The sequence below is a fragment of the Anopheles aquasalis genome, chromosome 3, assembly GCF_943734665.1.
Source record: "Anopheles aquasalis chromosome 3, idAnoAquaMG_Q_19, whole genome shotgun sequence".
Taxonomy (NCBI): Eukaryota; Metazoa; Arthropoda; class Insecta; order Diptera; family Culicidae; genus Anopheles; species Anopheles aquasalis.
Window position 1 is genome coordinate 15,415,001 of NC_064878.1, and position 22,500 is coordinate 15,437,500.

The 22,500-nt window shown below is 49.4% G+C and overlaps 1 protein-coding gene across 1 annotated transcript in view; it reads right to left on the reverse strand.

Moving 5' to 3' along the window:
- Positions 1–19,705, reverse strand: part of LOC126578718 (uncharacterized) — a 52,115-nt gene extending 32,410 nt beyond the window's left edge. The window contains exon 1 of the mRNA XM_050241564.1: positions 19,212–19,705. The gene's annotated coding sequence lies outside the window, so the exon portion shown is untranslated. The remainder of the gene's footprint in view (positions 1–19,211) is intronic.
- Positions 19,706–22,500: the final 2,795 nt, after the last annotated feature.

Genomic DNA, 22,500 nt, shown 5'->3' on the forward strand with positions numbered 1-22,500 from the left:
AGAATCATGGCCACCGAAGGTGACAGCCGGTACCCGGTCGGTTGGCCGTTTTGTGTTGTAAAACTCGTGGCTGGCAACGGAAACCGGGATTGAAGGACGGGGGACTGAGGACCAACCAGCACATCAACCACTTTGCTATCTCTCTCTCTCTCTCCGAGCTCTTGACTAACCCGTATAGCAACAGCAACGACGACGATGAAGACCAATTTGCCAGAAGCGAAAGCCACAAACCATGCCAACGGTGACGCCGTCGACGACGACGGGAGGTTCACCTTCCAGGAACCGGCTATACTCACCGGTAAGCGAGGACTTATGCTTTTCGGGAAACCTCCTCCGTGTACGTGCTCGTCCTTGTGTATGTGTGATGGTGGTGGTGGTGGTGGTTTTTGGAGTGGATTTTCCACTAAGCAAAGAGCCCTACCCTAGCTCCTAGCTCAAAATGGAGGAAAAAACAAGAGGAAAACATCGAGAAACATGAAACAAATCGTCCAAGTGTTTTAGGGGCTTGTCCTCAACATCATCCCGAAATTGGTTTGTCGTCCGATTTAGCCCTTGAACCCTGAAGCGGATCAAGTGGTGTGTGTTTTTTCGTGTTACCCCCAAACACCCCACACACACGGGGGTGAGGTGAGTGGAAAACCGCACCCTTAACAAACTTCAGGAGCAAAACACTCACAACTTTAGGTCCCACCCGTGATCTTGTGGCATCCAGCAACAGTTGTAGCGGCTGCATATTCGTTACGATGCTCGTGATCGATACGGTGATGGTATGAAGGTAATACGATTTTTATCAGCTCTCACTCACTCAAATCAGAAAGTTGGAAAAAGCGATTTGAAGCGATGCAAAAAAAAACTGCAACCGTTCCGCATCGAAAATCGGTTCCGCGTGGTTCCTCAAGCGGAACGATCGGATCGAAAAACGCCGACAGCTGGCACCATTTCTTGATGAAAGAAAAAAAAGAATCCCGTGGGTGGAAACTTCTCCCATTATCGATCATTAATGACACTTTGGAAGTTTACAGTTTTGTCCAGAGGCAATCAATCAACATTCATGATTGGCTGGCTGGCGTCGTCGTTGTCCTAATGTCACCGGAAAACCGGGCACTGCTCGATAGTCTACTTTCCCCCGTTTTATGGCCATCTCAAGCTCTGATCCACACATTTCGCCTTCAACGTTAACAACCGAAAAATGCGGCCGGTTCTATGGTTCCATACCTTGGACCTCGGGCTTGGAAATCAGAGGCAGCAGTTTCGGTTGTGAATTTGAAACGATAAAAGCGAAGTAACGGGCACCAGTGGCCAGAGCCGCAGAGTGAATGGTAGCAGCAGAAATAAATGAAATCATGCTCTCCAAACTGCAAAGGACCTCCCATGGGAAGGTTCAAATGTTGGCATTCCTAGCACGACGACGATTCAATAACTCAAACGACAATGATGGCGACGATGGCGACGACGACGAAGCCACTGTAGGCCGCACCCCATAAACGATCCACCGGATCGGGCCAACAAAACAGCGAGACGAAACGAACGAAAAATAATGTTATTTCTTATATGGGAGATCAATTATTCAACAGCTACCGAATGGGGAGTGCACGAAACCCGGGGGAGGGACCAGGGCGCGGGGACTCTGACACTAAAACTGGCAAAACGACGACCACCACGGTCCAGTGGCTCCCTGGGACGAACGGACTGACGGCAGCAACGTCCTTAAAATTTTACATCCTTTTGCGAAAGTTTTGCGATCCTATCAGTCGCCTGGCAGCTACGCTGCGTTCTAGGCATCCAATAGCCGGTGACGTTCCGATGAGTACGGCACCTTACCTACCGGCTTCGAGCCACTGAAGTGGCCATCCATAAACCCGAACCCTCTTCCGGACCTCAGCACGAATCGCTTCTTTCGAGCTGGTACGTGTGCACGGTGCACGGTGTTTCGTCTGTTTCTTATCCGAATACCAACACCAACCAGTCAGCCAGCCCAGGCCATGGCGAGCGAATTGTAAGCGAACGAGACAGTCTCACTCGAGAGAGCCCCCGAGGGGTCGTAGGAAATTAATTTCATCGACCAAATACTGGCCACACGCGATGCTAGAATCGAAACAGGGGAGTAAAAAAAAAGGAACTCCGGGACATAAACTCTAGAATGGGCGATGAGGCAATCGGAAGCCATACGTGAGGGGCTTTTGGCTGCAGTTGAAACAGAAGCAGTTTAGAAGGAGCTACTGGAGAGTGCAGAGTTTAACAGCCTAGAGGGCTTTCCAGATCTTCTCGAAAGGCCCAATAACCGGAACCTTGGCTTTGCTTTAAATTCACTCGCGATGCACTCGGACTCGACACTCGCCGGTTGCAGTACCAGTTGCGGCGAGGCAATCGGAAGCGGGGCTATACATAATTGAGTTTGCTTCATTTCATTTCAGTAGCACGGTTTAATTGAGTGTCACCCATAAACGCGCACAAAAAGGGGGAGAAGTTCGATTGGGTAGATCAATTTGCTGATCGCTCTGGCGCTCTCTCTCTCTCTCTCTCTCTCTCTCTCCCTCTCTCTCTGTGGAGCTTATCGTGCCGAACACGAGCCCGTAATACCTTTCAATAATCGTTGCCATTTGCTGTATCGTCCGTTTGCCTATTGGCCAATTTTCGCAGAAAGCTTTTTTTTTCATTGCTGCTCATTGCCTGCTTCCCGTTTGTTTGTAAAATTAATAATTGACCTCCGTTGCTATCGTACGCGTCTGTTTGAAGCTGCTTTCACATCAGAGGCGGTTTTTATCAGGCCAAAGTAGAGGTAAAAATTTAAATTCGCTGTTCATTTCGAAACTGTGCGTAGGTCGATCGATCGAAAACACACGGAAAAAACCACAATACCAATAACATCACCTTATTAAATCGTAATAAATAGTTTAAGCAGCACGCAAAAGCAATGCGTAACACATTCATGCCAAGACTAAATCCAAGTGAAACGCTTGTTGTGCTCGCTTGGGCTCCTGTAGTTACTTCAAAACCTGCCATAATATTAGGTTGGGTAATAAGTCTTTTCGTATTTTGAGCAAAACTTCAAAGGGATATATTTTTAGTTTTGAGCAACTTTATTCAACCAAATATTATCCATATTGTTTAACCACCTTTTGCCATTTTTCGGCTAAAGACATAATTCCTTTAGTGTAAAAACTCCGTGGTTTATCGTTAAAAAACTGTGACACGATGTTTTCACATGCTTCTCTTGAAGGTAGCGATACTCCACTAAGGGAGTTTTGCATAGAACCAAACAAGTGGTAATCCGATGGTGCAAGGTCTGGGCTATATGGAGGATGCATCAAAACTTCCCGGCCAAGACTCCCAGTTTTTTCCGAGTCATCAAAGATGTGTGTTGTCTAGCGTTGTCATGGTGGAAGACGATGGCATTTCTGTTGACCAATTCTGGCCGTTTTTCTTCGATTGCTTGCTCCAATCTCATCAATTGGTCACAGTAAAGTCTAGAATTAATAGTTTGACCAGTCTGGAGTAGCTCATAATGATTGATTCCTCTCCAATCCCACCAAACGCACAGCATAACCTTCCGTGGCGTCTTCCTGGCTTTGGGACTGTTTGTGTAGCTTCTGCATTCTTGCACCATGATCGTTTTCGCACGTTATTGTCGTATTTGATCCACTTTTCATATCCTGTAACCATTCGCTTCAGAAACGGTTCGATTTCATTCCGTTTCAGCAAAGAATCGGAGATGTTAATTCGGTGAATTAAATTTTTCACAGACAATTCATGCGGTATCCAAAAATTGCGCTTTTTTTGTAGCCACCCTTTTTTTAATGGTTCAAAACCGTTTTATAGTGAAGGTTTAGTTCCTTAGCGATGTAATGGCTGCTTATGTGACGATCCTGGTCTATCCTTACAATAATTTCATCGACTTTAGCAACGATAGGTCGACCAGAGCGAGGTGCATCTTTCACATCAAAATTTTCAGAACTGAAGCAAGCGAACCATCGTTATGCTACATGAACTGGTTCAGCATCGTCCCCCTAAACATCACAAATTTAATTGGAGGCTTGCGTGGCATTTTTCCCTTTTTTGTAGAACATTTTCAAAATATAGCGAATTTCTTCACTATTTTCACTCATCTTTGAACAGCTATAACTTTTTGGCCACTGCTCCAAATTCTGTTAAAGCTCCAAACGTTAAAGCAACTTCCAAAGATCCAAAGAATCTCTACGCTATTTTTAGGTGTGAACACTACGATATATTTTGTTTCGATATTAACAAGTTTTTAAAAAACCGTGCGTGAAACTCCTGATTGTTGCCTTCCGACATTCATTAATAACAGATGCGCTACCAGGTGGCCTCAAACTCAAAATGATTGTGTTGAAAACACAAGAGGATGTTCCGGCATCGTGTTGCTATCTTTAATCGCAAAAAAACAGAGAGAGAGAATGAGAACACGTGCGCGAGCTTAATTAATATAATTGCCCACCGTGATGGTGGCTTTCTGTCGAAGGAAAACCCATCCTGGGAACCATACGTAATGAGCTAACGGATCTCTCAGCCTCAGCTCACTCGTTTGCAACGAAAAAAAAACGAATGTTGAAACCATTCCTTCCCATCCACGAGATAAACTTTCCTCGTTAGTTATCATTAAATTTTGGGCGAAAAATTCTCTTTTCCATCCATTGCGTTTGCTAGAACAGGTAGCTGACGCCGTGTGCTCTCCTGTACAGCATCGTGCGTTTGTGTTCACATCAGTATCCGGTTCCCGCGAGCACACACATGCCCACTGACGTACATTTCAACGCACGACACAAACAAGCCGGAGCCGTCACATCCACCAGGAACATCTGTATCCAACGGCCGCCACCGTGGAGGTGGAGGATTTTGTTCTAGAAATAGCTCTTTCTCTCTGGCCGAGCGGGGGGCGTATGCGGTGGTCAAGAGGTGGTAGCAAAGCCGGTGCATGCTATGCACAGCTGGAGGAACGAGCACCATGAAGCAGCAGCTGTAGTTAGCTGGAGCGCTCTATTGAAGGCGAGGCCAAGGCGAGGGAAGAAAATGTAAATTCCGCAAAATGAATAATGGCGCTCGGTTGGTAGTGGTGGTGGTGGTGGTGTTGGGCTCCGGTGCACACATGCCCACCCACTCAAGGGGGCCACAGTGTTTGCCTTTGGCAAAGGCAAAGTCAAAAGAGAGTGGCTGTTGACACGTTGAAGGGCGTTCGCTCGCACTAATTCCCGCGTAGAAAACAATTCTTAATGATCCCGCGACGATGCTCCGTTGTTGCTGGTTTAGGTCTCGGTCGGTGACTGATCATAATTCTGTCTTGTCAGAAAGCCCCTTTTTGGTTCTCCCTTCCCTTCCCGGGGCGCGTTAACCTGGGCTAATTGATCGTCCTGCATCAACAACAGCATCCTTACACGAGTTTTGCTGCGGCATGGGACCCGCGGTGGTGCGCTGCCTTCGGGAATGATTTATCTCCACGTCTCGGCGGCCCAAGGATTCACAGCCACATTCACATCAAAACCCACGTCATGCTTCGTGCCGGGAGCGTGGCCGAGAACGGAATGGAATGGGACGGAACGGGGCGTTGGTCACACCACACAACCTTCTGTTTCACGCAGCGCTTCTGCTCGACCACACCAGTGTTTGCACGTGCGCGCACCACGTGTATGGTGTGTGTTCAAGGAAGTCACACAAGACACACGGCCATGCCACTAAGCCACGGTATACACAAACCGAACCGAATGATGTGGAGAAACCCCGTTAATTATGCACGAACTATGCAAAAGGTCCCGGTCCCCGGGCACGGCGTGGTGCGATGTGGCCGAAGGGGTGATCCTTTTCCGAAAGTGGCCATGGCCACTGGATATGCTCGCATGCTTGGTTGTCAGTCATTCGTTGAGGCTGACCGTGGAATGGAAGCGAAAAACAGAAGAAGAAAAAACGAAGCAAAACGAACCGAAGGGGATTATTACAACACGCGGAAGGAGAGAGAGAGAGAGAGGGGGAGGGACCTGAAACATGACCTAGATAGTGGACCGAGTGGGCTCGCGCTTCCGGCTATCCGGGCGTCCTCGAGGCCCTCAACCCCTCCACCTCTTCCAAGAGGCTGGCTGATGGCTGATCCCGTGGGACACGAACGTGTTTACATGTTCCCGGCGGGGGCCGTACCGGAGAACGGCTCTTACCAAAGAAGTATCTCAGTTCGCGCTCGATCGAACAAGAGGAACAGGGGGTAGCAAGGGGGGCAAAATTGTTGTAAAATAGTTGTGACATTTTCCTCCAAGCCCCCAAAAACCGTCGGAAGGTCGTCCCGTTGAGGCTGGAGAGCCTGCGGGACCAACGATGAAAAGCATTTTGTATTCGCCGCACATTTGACGAGCTTTTTGAGGTCGGAACTGGCGGTCGGGTGTGCATGAGTGAGGGTAGGACATGTCCATAGTCCATAGTAGTGACAAGGTAGCTAGCAGCTACTGTTAGGAGGCTCCACTTCAAACGAGCTCGAACGGTACATACGGTGTGGTAATCATCGATCGATGTCGAGTGTGCTTGTGTTGTTGTGAGTCCAGCAGTGGTCGTAGAGTAGTAGTTCTAGTAGGAGCAATGGACAGTATTCGGTAAATTAATGCTCTTGTTATGTCAAAACGTTGTGTCACGGTGGAAGGAGGATACTGTCACATATCCTGCAGGTTTTGTCTATATGTTTGTACTACAGAAGCAAAAAGCCAAACAGACACAGCGAGACACAAAGAGTGCTCCATCAGGACATGGCATGTTCACGAAAAATATCATCCAGGAATAGCTCTGTCGCTAGGCAAGCACTCGGCTCTATACGGCTACCTCTCCAGCAGAACCGCCCTCCGCTACCTAACGAAACAAAATGGATCTCCTTTGGATAGGGGATCGAGTAGATTTATCTGGATATCAGGCAAAATATGATTATTCCGGCTCACGGTGGCAGTCGTCCTCGTCTGCCTGCGATCTGGTCATCTGTTTCCGCAAAAAGGCGATACCGAAAAGAGAGCGGAAAGGAAAAACGGGAATCCACTGAACCGTGACCGATTCCAAATGCGCCCGATGACTTCTATCCGCTTATGACGACGCACGGCGACGATGTGCACCGGTCCGGAGCTAAGACTTTTGCTTTGCTTCCTTCCAAAAGGGTCGCTGGTCACCTAGAGCGTTCCGTTTCGTACCGTGGCTTTACTGGATGGATTCCACTGGCAGCGACCACGACGACGACAACGACGACGATGGCAGAACGAATAGATGATATTATTTATGGACGAGCTTCCGCCTATTGGCGTTGCTGCTGGTGGTGGTTTCGTGTAGCGTTTTCCGTTTGCCAGGTGAACGAAAGGTGAACCACAAACCCCTCCTGGCCGCCTACGCTCCGAGAGCCTTCCCTCCAAGGACCGTACGATGGTGGTTAGGGGCGTTCCCATTCGCTGTCGAACGCGGAAACGGAATCGCTCCGTTGCCTTCAATTCACCGCTCGATGCGGGTCGCGTGCTACCACGGAACGCCACTTCCCGCCTATTCCCGGTCCCCGTTCGGTGTTCCGGTGTGCCTGGCATAAAGCCAATTCTGACGCCAAATTTTCCAAACGACCGAATCGATTCAACCGGCGCTCCCCTTTGGGAAACTCGATCGGTTGCCGGTTCGCCCACCTTTTTTTTTTTTGGATAAATTGCAAATTGAGCAATGATTTTGAAAAATTCGAATCCGTAGCAGCAGCAGCAGCAGCAGCAGCAGGAGAAACATTATTCTGCGGAAGAAAAATGGCCTGCCCTTCCTGTGGAGCCTAGTAGCCATTGCAGTCGACATTTGGCGATGTCGATTTGGTCGGCTGTCGGGGTGGATTACCGGGCGACACGTTAATACTCTCCGGTCATGAGCCGTTTATTAGTTTCCATTTTGCTGATTACGGTGCTTGACGGTGGCAATGCTGCGGCCACCATGACTACCCGGTTTCCGATGCCTCCCGTAACCTCACATATTATCGCTCATCATGCGCGCACACGATGGCGGCCTGTTGGCAAGGTCTTAAGCATTTAACCTCTCCTCAACTCGCGCTGCCTGCCCGCGTGCCAGCAATCCGTCGACCCCTACAGCAGCAGCAGCCGGAGCCGCCGGAGCCACAAAGATAGTTTAATCCAATTTGCGCTGGAATCCGCTCAACGGTGACCGCCGCCCTGGCTGCTGCAGCTTGTCTGCTGATTGCTAAAGCTTGTGGTCACTGCCGGTCCCGGGATGGCAGATGGCCCGGGGTTGGCCAGCATAGGTGCAAAACCATGGTGCAATCAAGAAATGCAACAGCTGTTACCACCGGCGTGGAGCCGGGCAACTTTTTCACCTGTACACTTCCGCCGACAGCACCGACCGATTCCGGTGTCCACTATGAATGGGAAAAGGGGTCCATTCAAAGTGCAGAACACCAGCAGCCAGTACCGCCGGCGTGTCGGACATCGGATCGAGCACAATTAGCACATGTACCCCCGGAAGGAAGAGGTTGAGAGGTACAGACAGGAGGTGGCAAGCAAAATGGCACGAGAAAGTGTCCGCTGGCACCGTGTAGCAATCGCAATCAATACTAATTACACTCACACCTGGTCACCTTGGATTGAAGCTTCTGGATAGCCCTGCGGGGGGGGGGGGGGGGGGGGGGGGACCAGCGTGAGACAGAATCCGACAGCAAAGGCCAGCCAGCCAACGAAGCAACCCAATGGTATGGACTCTGCTTCTTTCTCTTCCAGGCGGAGCATCGAGTGGCTTTCATGGCTCTCAAAGGAAGGATACGGTCCGTGGCTCCAGGCACCACGGAGGACAGTGAGACACCCGATCGAACACCGGGTTCACCGGGCTTGTATACATTTTAATTAAGATCCCTACCGTACCTTTTGCTGCTACTGCTGCTGCTGCTGCTGCTGCTACTCTGGCTGCTGAATGTTTAATTATTTACGACACTTTGTGAAAGGACCCCCTCCCGTTGGCACACAGCAGGAGAGGCACCTGGTCGCTTTCCTTTCCGAACACGCCGCGCTGATCCACGTCCAGCCGGTCTGGCCTGGTGCTGGCACAATCAAAGATGTGTTTTCCAAGCAATCGATTTCCCAAGTGAAACCAACTTTTCCCCCCGTCCGTTCCGTCCGGGCCATATATGTGGATGGTAATACCTTTCCGATTATCCTATCTGCTCTCCTATCCGACGGAGAAGGGCGAAAGACATCTCGCTTCAGCTCTCGGTTCGCAGCTCAGCAAATAGATATTCATTCCGGGCTAATGCTTGTGTTCCGGTGCGTGGTCCGGTGTGGTGCAAGAAACGGTGTGGCGTAACGCAAACCGATAAGAGTGGCCAGCGGCCAGTGGCCAGTGGCAGGTCAGGCGACCTAATGACACCTTTCAGTCGATGGTGGACGGACTCATGATCACGAACCGGGCAGGACGCTGGTGTGGGGCCAAAAGCCAAATAGAAATGTTGATCAAAGTGTCTCTCGCTCTCGCTCTCCCTCTCTCTATCTCTCTATCTGTCTATTGGTGCTCTGGTCAAGGGGTTTTTCTTTCGTTTTTTTTCTTCAGCCCAGGGTAGCCAGCACTCCGTACTAATCTATTCTTCCATTAGCTCTGGTCCTCTGGAGCTCATGTGTTTCCATGTTTCGAACCGGATTCACTTCTGGACACTCGAGTCTGGTGCATACAGGGCTACAAACGCACACATGTGGCCAGTCTCGATGGCACTACTGGTGGACAAGAACAGAACAGGGACGGCACGGTCCGCCAAGTACCGAGTAGGGCCGTTTGGCTTTGGCGGAATCGTTTCGGAACGGTGGCTAATCGCGCGGTTCATCGGAACCTCGAGCAAAATACGACTTTTTATTGGCCAACCGACCGACACGACGATTGGCCGGCAAGGATATAGCGGGGTTTGTTTAACCCAAGGTCTATGGGGTCCATTGGGTAGCCGGTATTGGTTGCGCTGGTTATGCAGTGGACCTTGGTGTGTCGTTACAGCTTCAAATCAGCCTGGGTGCGGCTGATGTGTGTAATGATGCTTTGCGAGAGTGCGACACAGTGAAGGCACAAGGAGAGGTAATTGGAGATCCGCTAGAACCAAAGAATGGTGGCTAATGATAGGAAAGCGATAAATTTACTTTTTTACTCTTTCTCGGGGTTATCCTTTCAACCTTCGTTAGTTTTCTGTATTGTACAATGTTACGATTGACAACAGGGATCGATTGAATACAGGGATGTATTGTACAATGTTACGATTGACAACAGCTCGACATCGATCGATGCGGAGTACAGCGTGTACCATAAAAAATGAGATATATGATATCGAAGTTTCAAGCCATTTTTGTAGGTTTTCTACTGTTTTAAAATATCTAAATTGGCTCTATATTTCATTATTTATCAAAAACAAACCAAATTAGTGGATTTGCCGCCCTGTTTTCTCAATTAATTTCTCCAAGCGGTTATGAATTCGAGAACACTGTCGGTAACATAGGTGTCCAACTTAGAAGACGAAGGGTTTGGTGATAAACGATTTCAGTGAGCCAGCCGTATTGGTGTGACGATTCACAGGTCTTAGGCCGAACGAATGCCTATATTGAATAGCCCAAACAAATTAAATCCAGTACCGCATGGAGGGCATAAATCTTTCGACCAAAAATTCATGTTATCCTTCAACCATGTTTGAGTCCGTTTAGACGTATGGCATGGGCCTCAATCTTGCTGAAACTCAACATTTTTTAGAGTATCGAAGTTTGCTTTAATCCATGGTGAATCTTGTCCCTTCAAAAAATTTATATAAACATCGATATTCAATTTAATGTGACGATGACCGGTTTCTTCGTCATCAAAACTGAAAACAAATGTGTCGATCCCTCATATCAAAGATGTTTTATCCTTCCAACTATTAAATTACGCTTCACCGTAGCACTATAGGTTGCTTTTAGGTCATATTTAGCCAACCGATGCATGGAGGATCTTGAGATATTCGACTCTTTTGCAAGCTTTCGTATGGATCGCACTGAATTTCGCTATCGTTTGCTCTGACCACTTTTCCAGTGCGCTTAGATCGTTGCAGACCATTAACGTGTTTCCTAGGCCTTGGCCCTTCATGAATAGAACGATTAATCCAGTAAAGAATGCCAAGATTACATCGTAGAACCGCTGTTATTGATATGAGATTTTTCTTGGGCGCAAAGCAATATGGACACTGTCGCCTTTGAGTACATTTTTCCGAACAGACATCTATTGCACGTCTATTTTGCATACATTATTTGATAGATATGAGTCTCTCGAATACACCAATACCCCATAATGCCACATTGGTGTTGAAAAAATATGCAAAACTGAGCAATGAAAACATTCTCATTTTTTATGGTACACCCTGTATTCTCCCAAGTGTAATGCAAACTACAAAGAACACAATTGTACAGTGTGCGAATGTGTGTTCTCATTTTAATTTGAAATTCCTACAAGTCTATCATACAAAAGGTTGCAACAAATACGCAGTATAATCAACAATTCCGTGCACCACAACCATTCTTCACTAAGATTTACAGTTCCGACGCACCGCAGTGATGCAGGCGATGCTAGGCAATGGCCACCAGAGCCACAAATCAAATCTCCAGACCACACGTAACCACACAATGCTTATCCATTAAACACCAATGCCAGCCACTATCTATGCTAAAACACCCACTATCCCACTAGCTCTTCAAAGACAAAGCGACTCTAGCGTGAGCAAGAACAGAACCAACTCGATCGACATTCGATGTACGATCCTCATAGACACCGTAGTCTAGTGGCAAATGCAAATTGAATTCCCTCGCCATTGCCATTCTTTCTTATCATGCGACACCCATGCTTTCGGTGGCATCAAACCTTCTTCTCGCACGACCCCATCACCTCCCTCCCAAACCACCAGGGGACCGTGGTACGGAATAGTCGTCGCAAAGGTTTTTCTGGGACGAACTATACTTCGATTGCTGTGCGAGAAGAAAGGGCCAGTGCCGTGGGGCTGTGCCGGTGTCTCACAAATCAAACACTCCATCGGGGTGGCAAGTGTGGCAAGCACCGTCGTCCTCCAGTGGGAGTGATTGCACCGAAGATGGAAAGTAAACACGCTGCCCCGAGAGTACGCTGAACCGAAAAGCGAAGAAATTGTGTGAATCTGATTTTAATTAAAAGCATCCCAACCCATCAGGTGCGCTCCGGTTGACACGATTTGGGAACACGCAGACATGGGAGTGCCAGCTCGCTGTGGGAGGTGGAAAGTGAGCGCAGCTAAATTCAGGTGAAACCTAATCGGTGTCCTCGTCGAACCGAGTGGTTTCAGGTTACACAGCGCCCGCTGGTGGTGGTGACGAAATGAAGGAAAAAGAAATCAAAATCAATGTATTGATTACAAGCTCCCGATGTCCCGATGTGCGCACTGACTCACTTTATGCCTTTGGTCTAAAAACGCTTCTCCACATCGTGTCCCTGGTTGGCACTATTTATTGGCTGGACATAACACGCTTTTGGGGTAGTCACTTCGGGAGATTCAATTAAAAAATAGGAACTCCAGAGGCTGCTAGGATAGGACGGAGGGTCCTAGTGAACGATACAACGACTCGTATCGAGTGACGCACCGTAGGCAGCAGTAGGCTGTGCGATGTGCTTGGAAAAGGTACTTCAGAGGCCACAGGCGCCCCACTTTCGATAATGGAAAAGTTGTTTTCTTTTATGTGTCATTGTAAATTCAATAAACTCCGCATTTTAACTGCCACTGCCTCCATCCATGGGCCACCCGCTCGATGTTAGCATTCATATTTCATGTCTAGTTTGCCATAGAGAAAAGGATGTTGGCCTTACGGTAGAAGCTACCCAGCGTGCACGTTCGGTGCGTCACTCGATGGGTCCCCCCCTGGAGAAGAGTGGGGCATACCACTTCTGTGGTGAGAGGAAGTCCCTGGCCGTGGCCATGGCGAAAGTTTCTTCACCGTTGCGTAACGGCAGAGCAAACGAGTGAGCAAATGGTTGGTGTTCCGAGGAACTAGTGCTGGATGATGGTCGTCACGAATTGTTCATGTGAACTCCGTTCGAATATAGCATTCAATGGAATCCAAGAAGGACATTTATGTGCTTTGGAAGAAGTTGGAGAGCAACCTTCGGACCCTTGGACTGTCAATGCTGTGGGCTGCAGGTCTTCTGTTATGATTCGCTTGACATTTACAGAACATTTTGGTTTCGAAGAAGAGAATAATAGAGCATTCTGCATTTTTATAAAGGACACGCCGATATATTTACAAAAACTTTGACTCTCTACACTTTCTTGGAATTTAGTTGGACCAGAATCGATTACTACTCAAGCCAATTATCTCCTCACACAAATTGTGCTGAGTGCTATTACTATTAATTATTTATCACTTTGATACTCCAATCCATCCCAATCCCGGACCCCTCACGTCCATCAATATCATATCCGTGACGCATTACATGCCCACCAGATTGTAGATGTCCTGGACCATCATCCTGAATGACCGGTATTGTGGAGAGTGATTTATGTCAAAAACCACAACAACTATCCCCTCGCCAACACCGTCAGGGGGGCGTGTTACGAATGATATCCATTTGCTGCCCATTTCCTCGTGCCAACAACGTGGCAAGCGTCACGGATCCGGCCATCGATTGGTCACGACTGATTGATGCATCCGGAACGAGCTGGGAACGAGGGGAACACTATTGGCTTCGACGTCAAGCTCGATCGATCAGCCTGCCGGCTAATCAGGCCCCGTTCGATCGCACAACGGTTGCGTCACGCTCCATCGCACATCGTCATCGTCGTCAATCAATGGCGGAAAGCGCCCTCGCATTCGTTCTCGCATAACTTCCGTCGGTGACTTCTGTCCTGGCGTCACTCACTGGTTCTGCTGTTCTGGCAAACGGTGGCCACAAATGATGGCAAATCCCCGCCTTGTATCATGTTCCTCCTTCGTCCGGCCACCTGCCGCCTGTTACGTACCGATTTCACTTTACAATTTAAGGTTTCGAGTGTTAAACCCGCCATTGTGTTCCATCGGGTTCGGTGCCTCTACCGTCCCCAGGACGGGCAGGCGTGTTCTATCCGTGTATCCATCCATCCATCCATCCGTCCGTCCGTCCGTCTGTGTCTGTCGGTACGGATTCGACAGCCACAGCTAAGGACTAAGCACCCGAGAAGCACCCTGGATCGATCCCCGGGAAGCTACCGTGTGTGCAGCAAGTAGCGACCGTTGAGCCGTCCACTTTAGGGGCGAAGGTTTTAAGGCCTCTTCAACGGTTTGGAGACAGTTGGAGGGCTTTCGCCTTTACTTTGTAGCGATGGTCGCGAGCGGAAAAGCGGGGGGCTTATGTACACGCAGCACGACCATCGTCTACCTTCACGTTCTGACGTCAGTTCGAAGGCCGGCTTTTTCCGGCTAGTGCCCCGGCCAGATTGCAATTACAGAGCAGCAGCAGCAGCAGCAGCAGCAGGAGCAGTGGGCCCATTATATTTGTCGAGCTTTTCCGAGGTCCACCATCAGGAAGTAGGAGAACGAAGAATGGTGACAACCCTGGAGACACATTTCTCTCCATTTGGGGCCAGGTGTACGGGGATTCGATTCACTTTCACCACCATCATCTGGTGTACCGCCACCAGGAGTGTCTCCCAGCGGGTATCGACCATCACCACAAAACGGATTTAGGCCGCACGCCCGGTCTCTCCCTCTCTGTGTCTGTCTTTTGCTGCTAGTTCTCGCGGATCAACTAGGCTTCACCGTTCGTGTGACATATTGTGAGGTGGTGGTGGTGGTGGTGGTGGTTGTGCAACCGATGGAAACGCCTATGGGAATCCATTTCCGCCTCAACACCGGTGTTAACCTCTTCTTCATGGTCGTCGTCGTCGTCGTCGTCGCCGTCATCTTGTTGCTGTGGCGCTGCTGGTTGATTTATCGATTTCAATAAAAAGGATTACCCGATGTGATCATTTATTCAGTTCCTGGAGGGCACAAGTGTGAGCATGGGTGTATGTGTGTCTGGTTTAAGTAGTGGATCGATGGATGGTTCGTGTCCTGGCGTGTAGTGCCGGCTCTTCAAACCGTTTCCAAACCGACAGTCACTTGAAAGGAACTGGTGCTGCTCCTGCTGTCGCTGGTGATTGGCAATTGTCTGTAGCAAGGTATAGCAGGTATGTCTGGGCATGTAAAGCAGTGCATCAGCTCCAGCACCGCTACCAGGCGACCATACACGTGTTACGATATAGGCCGCTAAGTGCTTCTCTTCCCCACAGTCTGCAGGCTAATTGGGCCGTGTCGTGCCAGGGGCTCGACACTGAATGGCGCCCTCTCCCCCGTCACGCGCGGCCACTATTTCAGTCCTTTGACCTAGACGCCGTGTTTGCCTATTGATGCATGTTGCATGTGGTTCCGGGCATCCCGGGCGGCCCCCCTCCGGTGTCACGGAGTGATGGCACGAGGCCAACCGAAACCGAGATTGGCAGGCACGGGCCACGATTGCATACAAAGCCCCTGTTGCAGTACCGCCCCCTCTGTAAATGGATGATGGTGGAAAGTGGCTGAGGTTGTTTCATATAATTAGGTTCGAGCCCCGTTTTTCGACCTGCTCGCTGCGCTGCCTGTCACGCTGCTGCCTATCATCATCATCATCATCATGATCAGGAAAAAGTGTTTTCACAAGCAGCTTTCAGCGTTCGCGAGTGGTGAGCGCAGGTTGTGAGGTTAGGTACACTTGATCGAACAAGCGCGCTGTAAAACGCGCGCTCCCTGGCTTACTAGATGTAACTAGAATACGCAGTTGCTACAATGTAATAGGTAGCAGGCGAGTTCTATTTCCGTTCAGCCGTAATAGTTGCTGAATGTTTGATTCTCGATTGCAATTCTCATTAGTTCTCCTTTTGTTCTTCCAACTCTCCCTCACTCACCGACATGATAGTAAACCGGTTTCCATTGCGCAGCTTCCAGCTTCCGGGGAATGGCACTGCGGACACTCCTCTTAGCATGCCCCTGCTTCGCCCCCCAAACAGTACCCATCTGCCAATAACGCTGACATAACACTTCCTTTCAATTCTCTCGATCAGTTGAACTCCAGAGCGTTCGATTTGCATTGCTCTACCACTCGATACGACTCGAGAACGTTTTACAGAGAGAGAGCGAGAGAGAGAGAGAGTGCAATTCGTAATCCCGTCACGTTCCCCCACCGTGTTGCCTGTCATTTACAATTTCGCAACAACTTTCGGTAGCGAGCGCGCGCCTTTGGTCTGTCGATTGATTCCCATTCGATGGTCGGTGGTCGGTATGTGTTTTGGGGTAGACATCCAAGGGGGGAGACAGGAGGGCCCTATAAATCAAAGCCCCCGTGCCTGCAGCGATGAAGATATCGCACATTGTGCCCGGTGTGCCGCTTTCGTTTGGAGAGAGAAGAGCACTTTAATGGCTGGCAAGTGTTTTGTTGCCGTACCACCCGAACCGGATTGCGGTGGAAAAGGATTTGTTTTCGCGCTTTTTTTTGCCCCGCCCCAAGGACTGGTGGTGATAGGAACGGCACACGGGATAGGGTTACGCATGCCACCAGCAGCATTCGCTTCGTGTGCTCGAGACTAATGGGTGCCCAGAATGTTGCTCCTGGTGCTCCTGGTGCTGCCGCAAGGTGTGTACCTTCCCTTTCCCTTCTCATTTCCATAACGATACTCTGAGCACAAATGTATACGAATAATGAGCATCTGCTGCTGCTGCTGCTGCTGCTGCTGCTGGTACCGAGTGTGTATTGGTGTACCACGCACACACAGGACCTCTTGTTACTGAAGCACCGCACCAGCACCAGAAATGAAAACGCTCGCACGCACGTACGCCGACAAGACATTATTTAAAATGAATTTTAATCCCCAGCATCGCAGCAACCAGCGAAGCCATTTTGTGCTGTGGTTGGTGTTCTGGTGCGGGCGCGTGTCTTGCGGGCGGAATTAGCATCCGCGCGAAAGCGATTTATCAACGAATATGATTTTCATCTCATTCGCCTCATTCGCGATAATTTGATAACAAGACTGGCTGCTCGTCTACCATCACAATAACAGGAAGCAGAAACCCGTTCACTTGCGATCGCCAGGGAATGCAAATCGAGCGAGCTCACTTAATGCTCACTCCACCGGACGGGTGCGGTGGCCATTATTCATGCGAAACACCACCACCCTTCCGCTACCGGGCTACCGGAAGTTGCTATACCGGAACTTGGGCTTCGACGGTCCACGCACCCCTTTCCTGTTCACCGCTGGGGAACGGGAATATCAAATTGGATAAACAAAATGGCCTTCCTCCCTCTGGTGGCCCACTATTCACCAAGAGGTGGACAGGGAGAGAGAGAGCGAAGGAGAGTGATACACTAGCCTCCCCTTGGATGCCCTCTTCCCATAGGATCCTCGCACAAAAACAAACAAACGCGCCGTACTTCTTATCGACCTCTCGCCCGCTAGACCTGTGGTGTCATTTTGTGGGGAAGGGGGGAGGAAGCATTTCTGGCGCGCTGGAATAAGCGCGGTTGTTATTTTTGCATCCATCTTCCACCGTCGGTTCCGGTTCGTGGAAGGTTTGCCGATAATTTTATTCATAAACTGGTAACGGTGTGGGACTCCCGGACGCTCATGATGCCCGTGATGGAATGATACAATAACATATCGGAAGCCGGAGCACCTGTGGGACAGATTTTAGCACAAGGTGTTCCATTCGGAAGCCATTATGTTCTGGGCCATAAGTTTGATAGCAACATATCAGTCAAAAAGGGAGCGAAGGCAAAGCAAGGTGCTAATGAATCGTGATGGCTCGTTCGAAGGCCATAAGTAGCGCCATGACACCGGCTATCATTTGCTGACGGTATCTCATCTGCCCGTTAGAATCCATTTAGAAGAAGCACCACGTGTGGCTCATGAATGCCGAGTAAGAGGCCACAAGAAAATCAATTACCCTGCTTCGAGGCGCTGCGATACGTGATATCTAGCTTCTCGAGCGCTATAGTTTGACCTTCGCGCGAACGCCGAGCGCAGCGTACGATCAATAGGCGAAGCATGGACCCCCGGGGGGCAGTCTTCTTACATCACGGCGCCCTTGGCCACTGTTGGCGACAGCCAAGCAAGCGTACCATGGAGGCAAATCCGTTTGAAGTTCGACCCGGAGCCTGGCGTCGTGGAAAGTGGATTCTCATCCTCGATGACAATCCGTCGGCCAAGAGGGCCAGACAGTTCATGAAGAAGCGCTAACAGCGCACACCATCAACGACACAAAATGAAAGCGCCGATGGAGGAGAGGATGGTGGAAAGGAAGGAATCTAAATCACTTGAAAAGTAGCGACCATGCGGCGATTCCGGCTTTCGGCAATACCTGCTTATGCAATCGCGCACCACACCGGGAGTCGTTCGATGAAGTCGTTCTCGAGGCCATTCGGTTACTGCCACCGAAGTCAGGGTAGTAACAGGGCGTCAGGGCAGTTCCTTGAAATCAAAGCAGCACAGTATCCTGATCAGCACCCATTCGGTCGGTTCATGAATCGATATCAGGTGCTACTGAAAGCGTCGGTTGCTTTGGTTTCTCCACTTTTCGGTCGATTTCCGAACCTACCGTTGCCAACCACCAAAAGTGGAATCAGGAAGTGCATCAAAAATTGAAGCGACGAAATCAATAAAGCCTCGAGGGCGCATTGGATCGGAAATTACGGAATTATGGTTTCTCGGGTGAGGCTGAGAGGAAGGCACGGGGCCACATTAGATTTCCACATCCCCGGTGCTGCCAATCAACAACCGTCGGGCGTTTTACGTTTCCGGGCGAGACGCTGTATACGTTAGCGAACAGTTACATTATTCATCGGAACATGTTTCATGCTTAAGAAGCTGGCTAAGATTTTGTGACTCCGTATGGAATGTCGTGGCTTTTATGGCCGTTCTTGACGTACAACGTTCACGAGGTTCGTGTTGTAATGTGGAAAAGTTTCCTACGCCCAAAAACTACACAACCGCTAAACAACTTTAGCTCCATCGCGATGCTGACGATGCTAGGCAATCATTTTAATTACAATAATTTATTATAACCTCTTTCCGGTCTCTTGATCCGCTCGGGATCAGATAACGGGGCCGTTGTGTCTAGTAGCACGGGCGTCGTGGCCCACATAGTAGGAAGTGTTTTTGGTGTATAGGTGAGATCACCGCTGGCAAGATAAGAGAACTTTACCTTATTTAAACCCGGTTTCCGGTGTCCTTGGAGCAGGTGCGGAGGAGATAGTGGGAGGTGCACCACGGAGATAGTTTCTGTTGTCGCACACTCACTTCACACAAGTCTCAGGTCGGGAATCCGAGGCGCGCCTGTATGTATTCGTAGCTCGACGGTGTAAAAAAAGGATCCGTGCTGGATCGATGCCGTTTTCCCGATTTGCTTCCTTGCCACACGCGGAAACGCACGCTTACGCAACTGGAAGTGAGCGAGGGTGGGTGGGTGGAGGGCAGAGACTCACACACGCGCGGACAAACGCACACACCTGCTGGGATCACCGAGCCGAGGGCGGACGGTGGAAAATGGGGGAACCGTTAGAAGGCCGCGCGCGCTCTCGATGGCGATGAAGCTGAGACGGATGGCTGGATGTCGTGTGGCTCGTGGGCCCGGTCAAGGAGTGTGAGTTTCGCGGTGTGCACAGCTGCGAGTATGACTTCGGAGTGAGCAGCCTTGAAAGCTCGCACAAAGACCGAACCTCGGTAGCAGCAGTGCATCGGGAGCACTAGGCCACCGGGACCACCATCGCCGTCGTGCCAGCGCAGCTGGCGGCACGGACGCCACGACTCGATCACCAACACGCGCTCGGAAAACTTCGGAGACCGCGCGAGACAGCGTAGTAGTAGGCGCCCGAATCCACCCGTGCCTACTCGAAATCGTGGCAACACTTTCGAGTAGCTCTGTGTGCAAAGGAGCTTTAGGCAGGATGCGTTTTGAAGCTTTTGCTTCGTATTGCGTGCGGAGAAAGGAACAAAGAAGGCCGTGGGATTTTTGAATTTTTATTGGCCGTAAAAAAGAAACAGAGGAAGGAAAACGGAAAGCCGAAACGGCGCGCAATCGCTGGCGCAATGTAATAGTTATCGGCCGCGCTTCTTTCATCGATATTACCATCGTGATTGAATCCGTGCACAGGGAAATTAGGTTATCGGAAAAAGGGGGTCATTATTATTTTTTGGTGAAATTCATCGTTTCTCTTTCTCTCTTGTTTGTTTTACAGCGGCGACTTATATTGTTATTTTCGTAGCATGAGATTCGCCATTTAAAGTGCAACAAAATCCGTCGCTGGTAAATTAAATAATTGCGTTACATTTCGTAAAACAGCGTAAGTAAATGTAAAAAAACGTGCAGATATATACGATGATATAAATGCTAGGATTTGGTAATAGAATGATCGAAAATTGATCTAGATAAATTTAGAAATTCAACAGGTACTAAGCAACGATTAGACGGTACATAAATCGGTTGCATAGCAGAAAATAAAAAAAAAACAGAACCGTTCAGAGCCAAAACGACGATCGCTCACTGTTAGGAATAGTTCCATGGGGAATAAATCGAACTAAAAGCCTCTTAATCGGCCTGTAACTTTTCGTTAGGTGTTCCGTTTCCAATTGATAATAATAATTTATAGTAAATAATATTTTTCTGGCTCCTTTTCCTCCGTGCGTCCACTATGGAAGAAAGGGAGCCAGAAAATTGGTATATCACTTGATGGTTAGAATGTAAACCAATGTTAAATTCTCAGCAAATAATAATGAAAGTCCTCACGAACATTGCAGCATCCAAAAGAACGAGCAAATTTCAGATCACTTTCCTCGTTTTTTATTATTTTTTTTGTGCAAACGATGGAGGCGGCAACGATGAATCGCGTAACATTTGCGTAAGGTGCCGGCAGCGCCCTCTGTAGCTCGGCGCAGAAAATCTGGCGTCTCCATCATGCGCGATTTAACTTTTTCTGGTTTAGGTTTTAGAGTAAGAACGTTCGCAGCGAAAGAGAATCAAACTTGTATTCCCTGGCGATATAACGTGAAGTAAAGTATATTTTCTCTAGAATAGTTTTTATACGTTTTAGGATTGTAGATAAGGTAACGCGAAATGTAAATAGCGAACTTGTGTAATATAACGAATGAAAATGGAAAAGAGATTTGACGAGACCCAACCGTTGATGCGAGAGTTTAAATTGCGCTATTGGCTTACCTTCTTCGATGTCGCCCTCCAGCAGGTCACCGAGGGCGGCCGCCGAATCGGTCGTCTTCTGTCCACCGTAGCTCGGCGGAATCTCCTGACTAGTGTTGCAACCCATTGTATTGTTGTTGGCGATGGTACGGCACGGCACAGGAGCACCCTATTTAGCATTACATCGAATTCCCCGGACGGAGCATCACTCTCTCCACTGCCACTCGGCTAACTTACGCTCCGTCGGATCATCGGAGAGACTGCGCGCCGATATTGAACTTGCCCTTTGTTACCCCACACCGCACACCCACGCGCAAGTCAACCGTTAATTAACTTTCCTCTGCCTTTTATTCTTCTCCCCCCTTTTTCTATGACACGCGATGACCGCACAGTCGGCGGACCGTTTACATAGTACACAGGCACAGAGGACGAGAGCACGCTCGGCATTACCATAAATTGCAAGCGCATCGGCACACCATCGGCACCGCCAGCTCGACGTCTTCGGCAACCTGTTGTGGTAGGTGGTGCATCCTCGTCGTCACGTCGTGCGCCCGCGCCCGAATTCGACCAAACAACGGAATTGATTGATTCTTTTCGATTTGTTTTCAGTTTCAACCGGGCAATGGAGGCAAATTCTGCACTTCACTTCGACGAAAAAGCGCGACAAGGTTTTAGTTTTCGAAATGGATTAAAAGAAAAATTGAGCCACGAAGATGAGTCACTTCTCAAATCACACTCGCTAACACTGTGCCACAGAGGAAGGATATTACCGTAAGCCGTCGCAGGCGCTGGAGCAGAAAGTGGTGCCAGTGATGCCACCATCCACGTGCAGCACCGGAATGCTAATAACGTTCGCTATTACACATCGAACACCTGCCGGGTGTCTATCGATTAACATTACACAGTGGCGCGTACGTGGCGCGTAAAATGCTGAAACTTTCAAGCTAAACCGTTAAAGGGGCGACCGCGCAGCCGGGAGCCAACGGGTAGTTAACCTTCGCGGTGGCTTCGCGAGCTCCCGCACTCCGCGCACAATCATATGTTAGTGTTCCCGTCCCGACAACGACGACGTAGACGAACCCTCTGACCACTACTGGTAGAGAGAGAAAGAGAGAGAGAGAGAGAGTACCGAGCAGAACGGTACCAGTGATGAGGGGAACTGCGTTCCTTCCTCCGGGCCATACCGCTGGCTCTCGTCGGGGTCGCCGTGGACTCGTTGGTGGATGAACCAACGTTGTTTATTCACAAAATGGACCATCGGCATGACAACGGCGAGGCAATGGGCCGCAGAATGTCGACG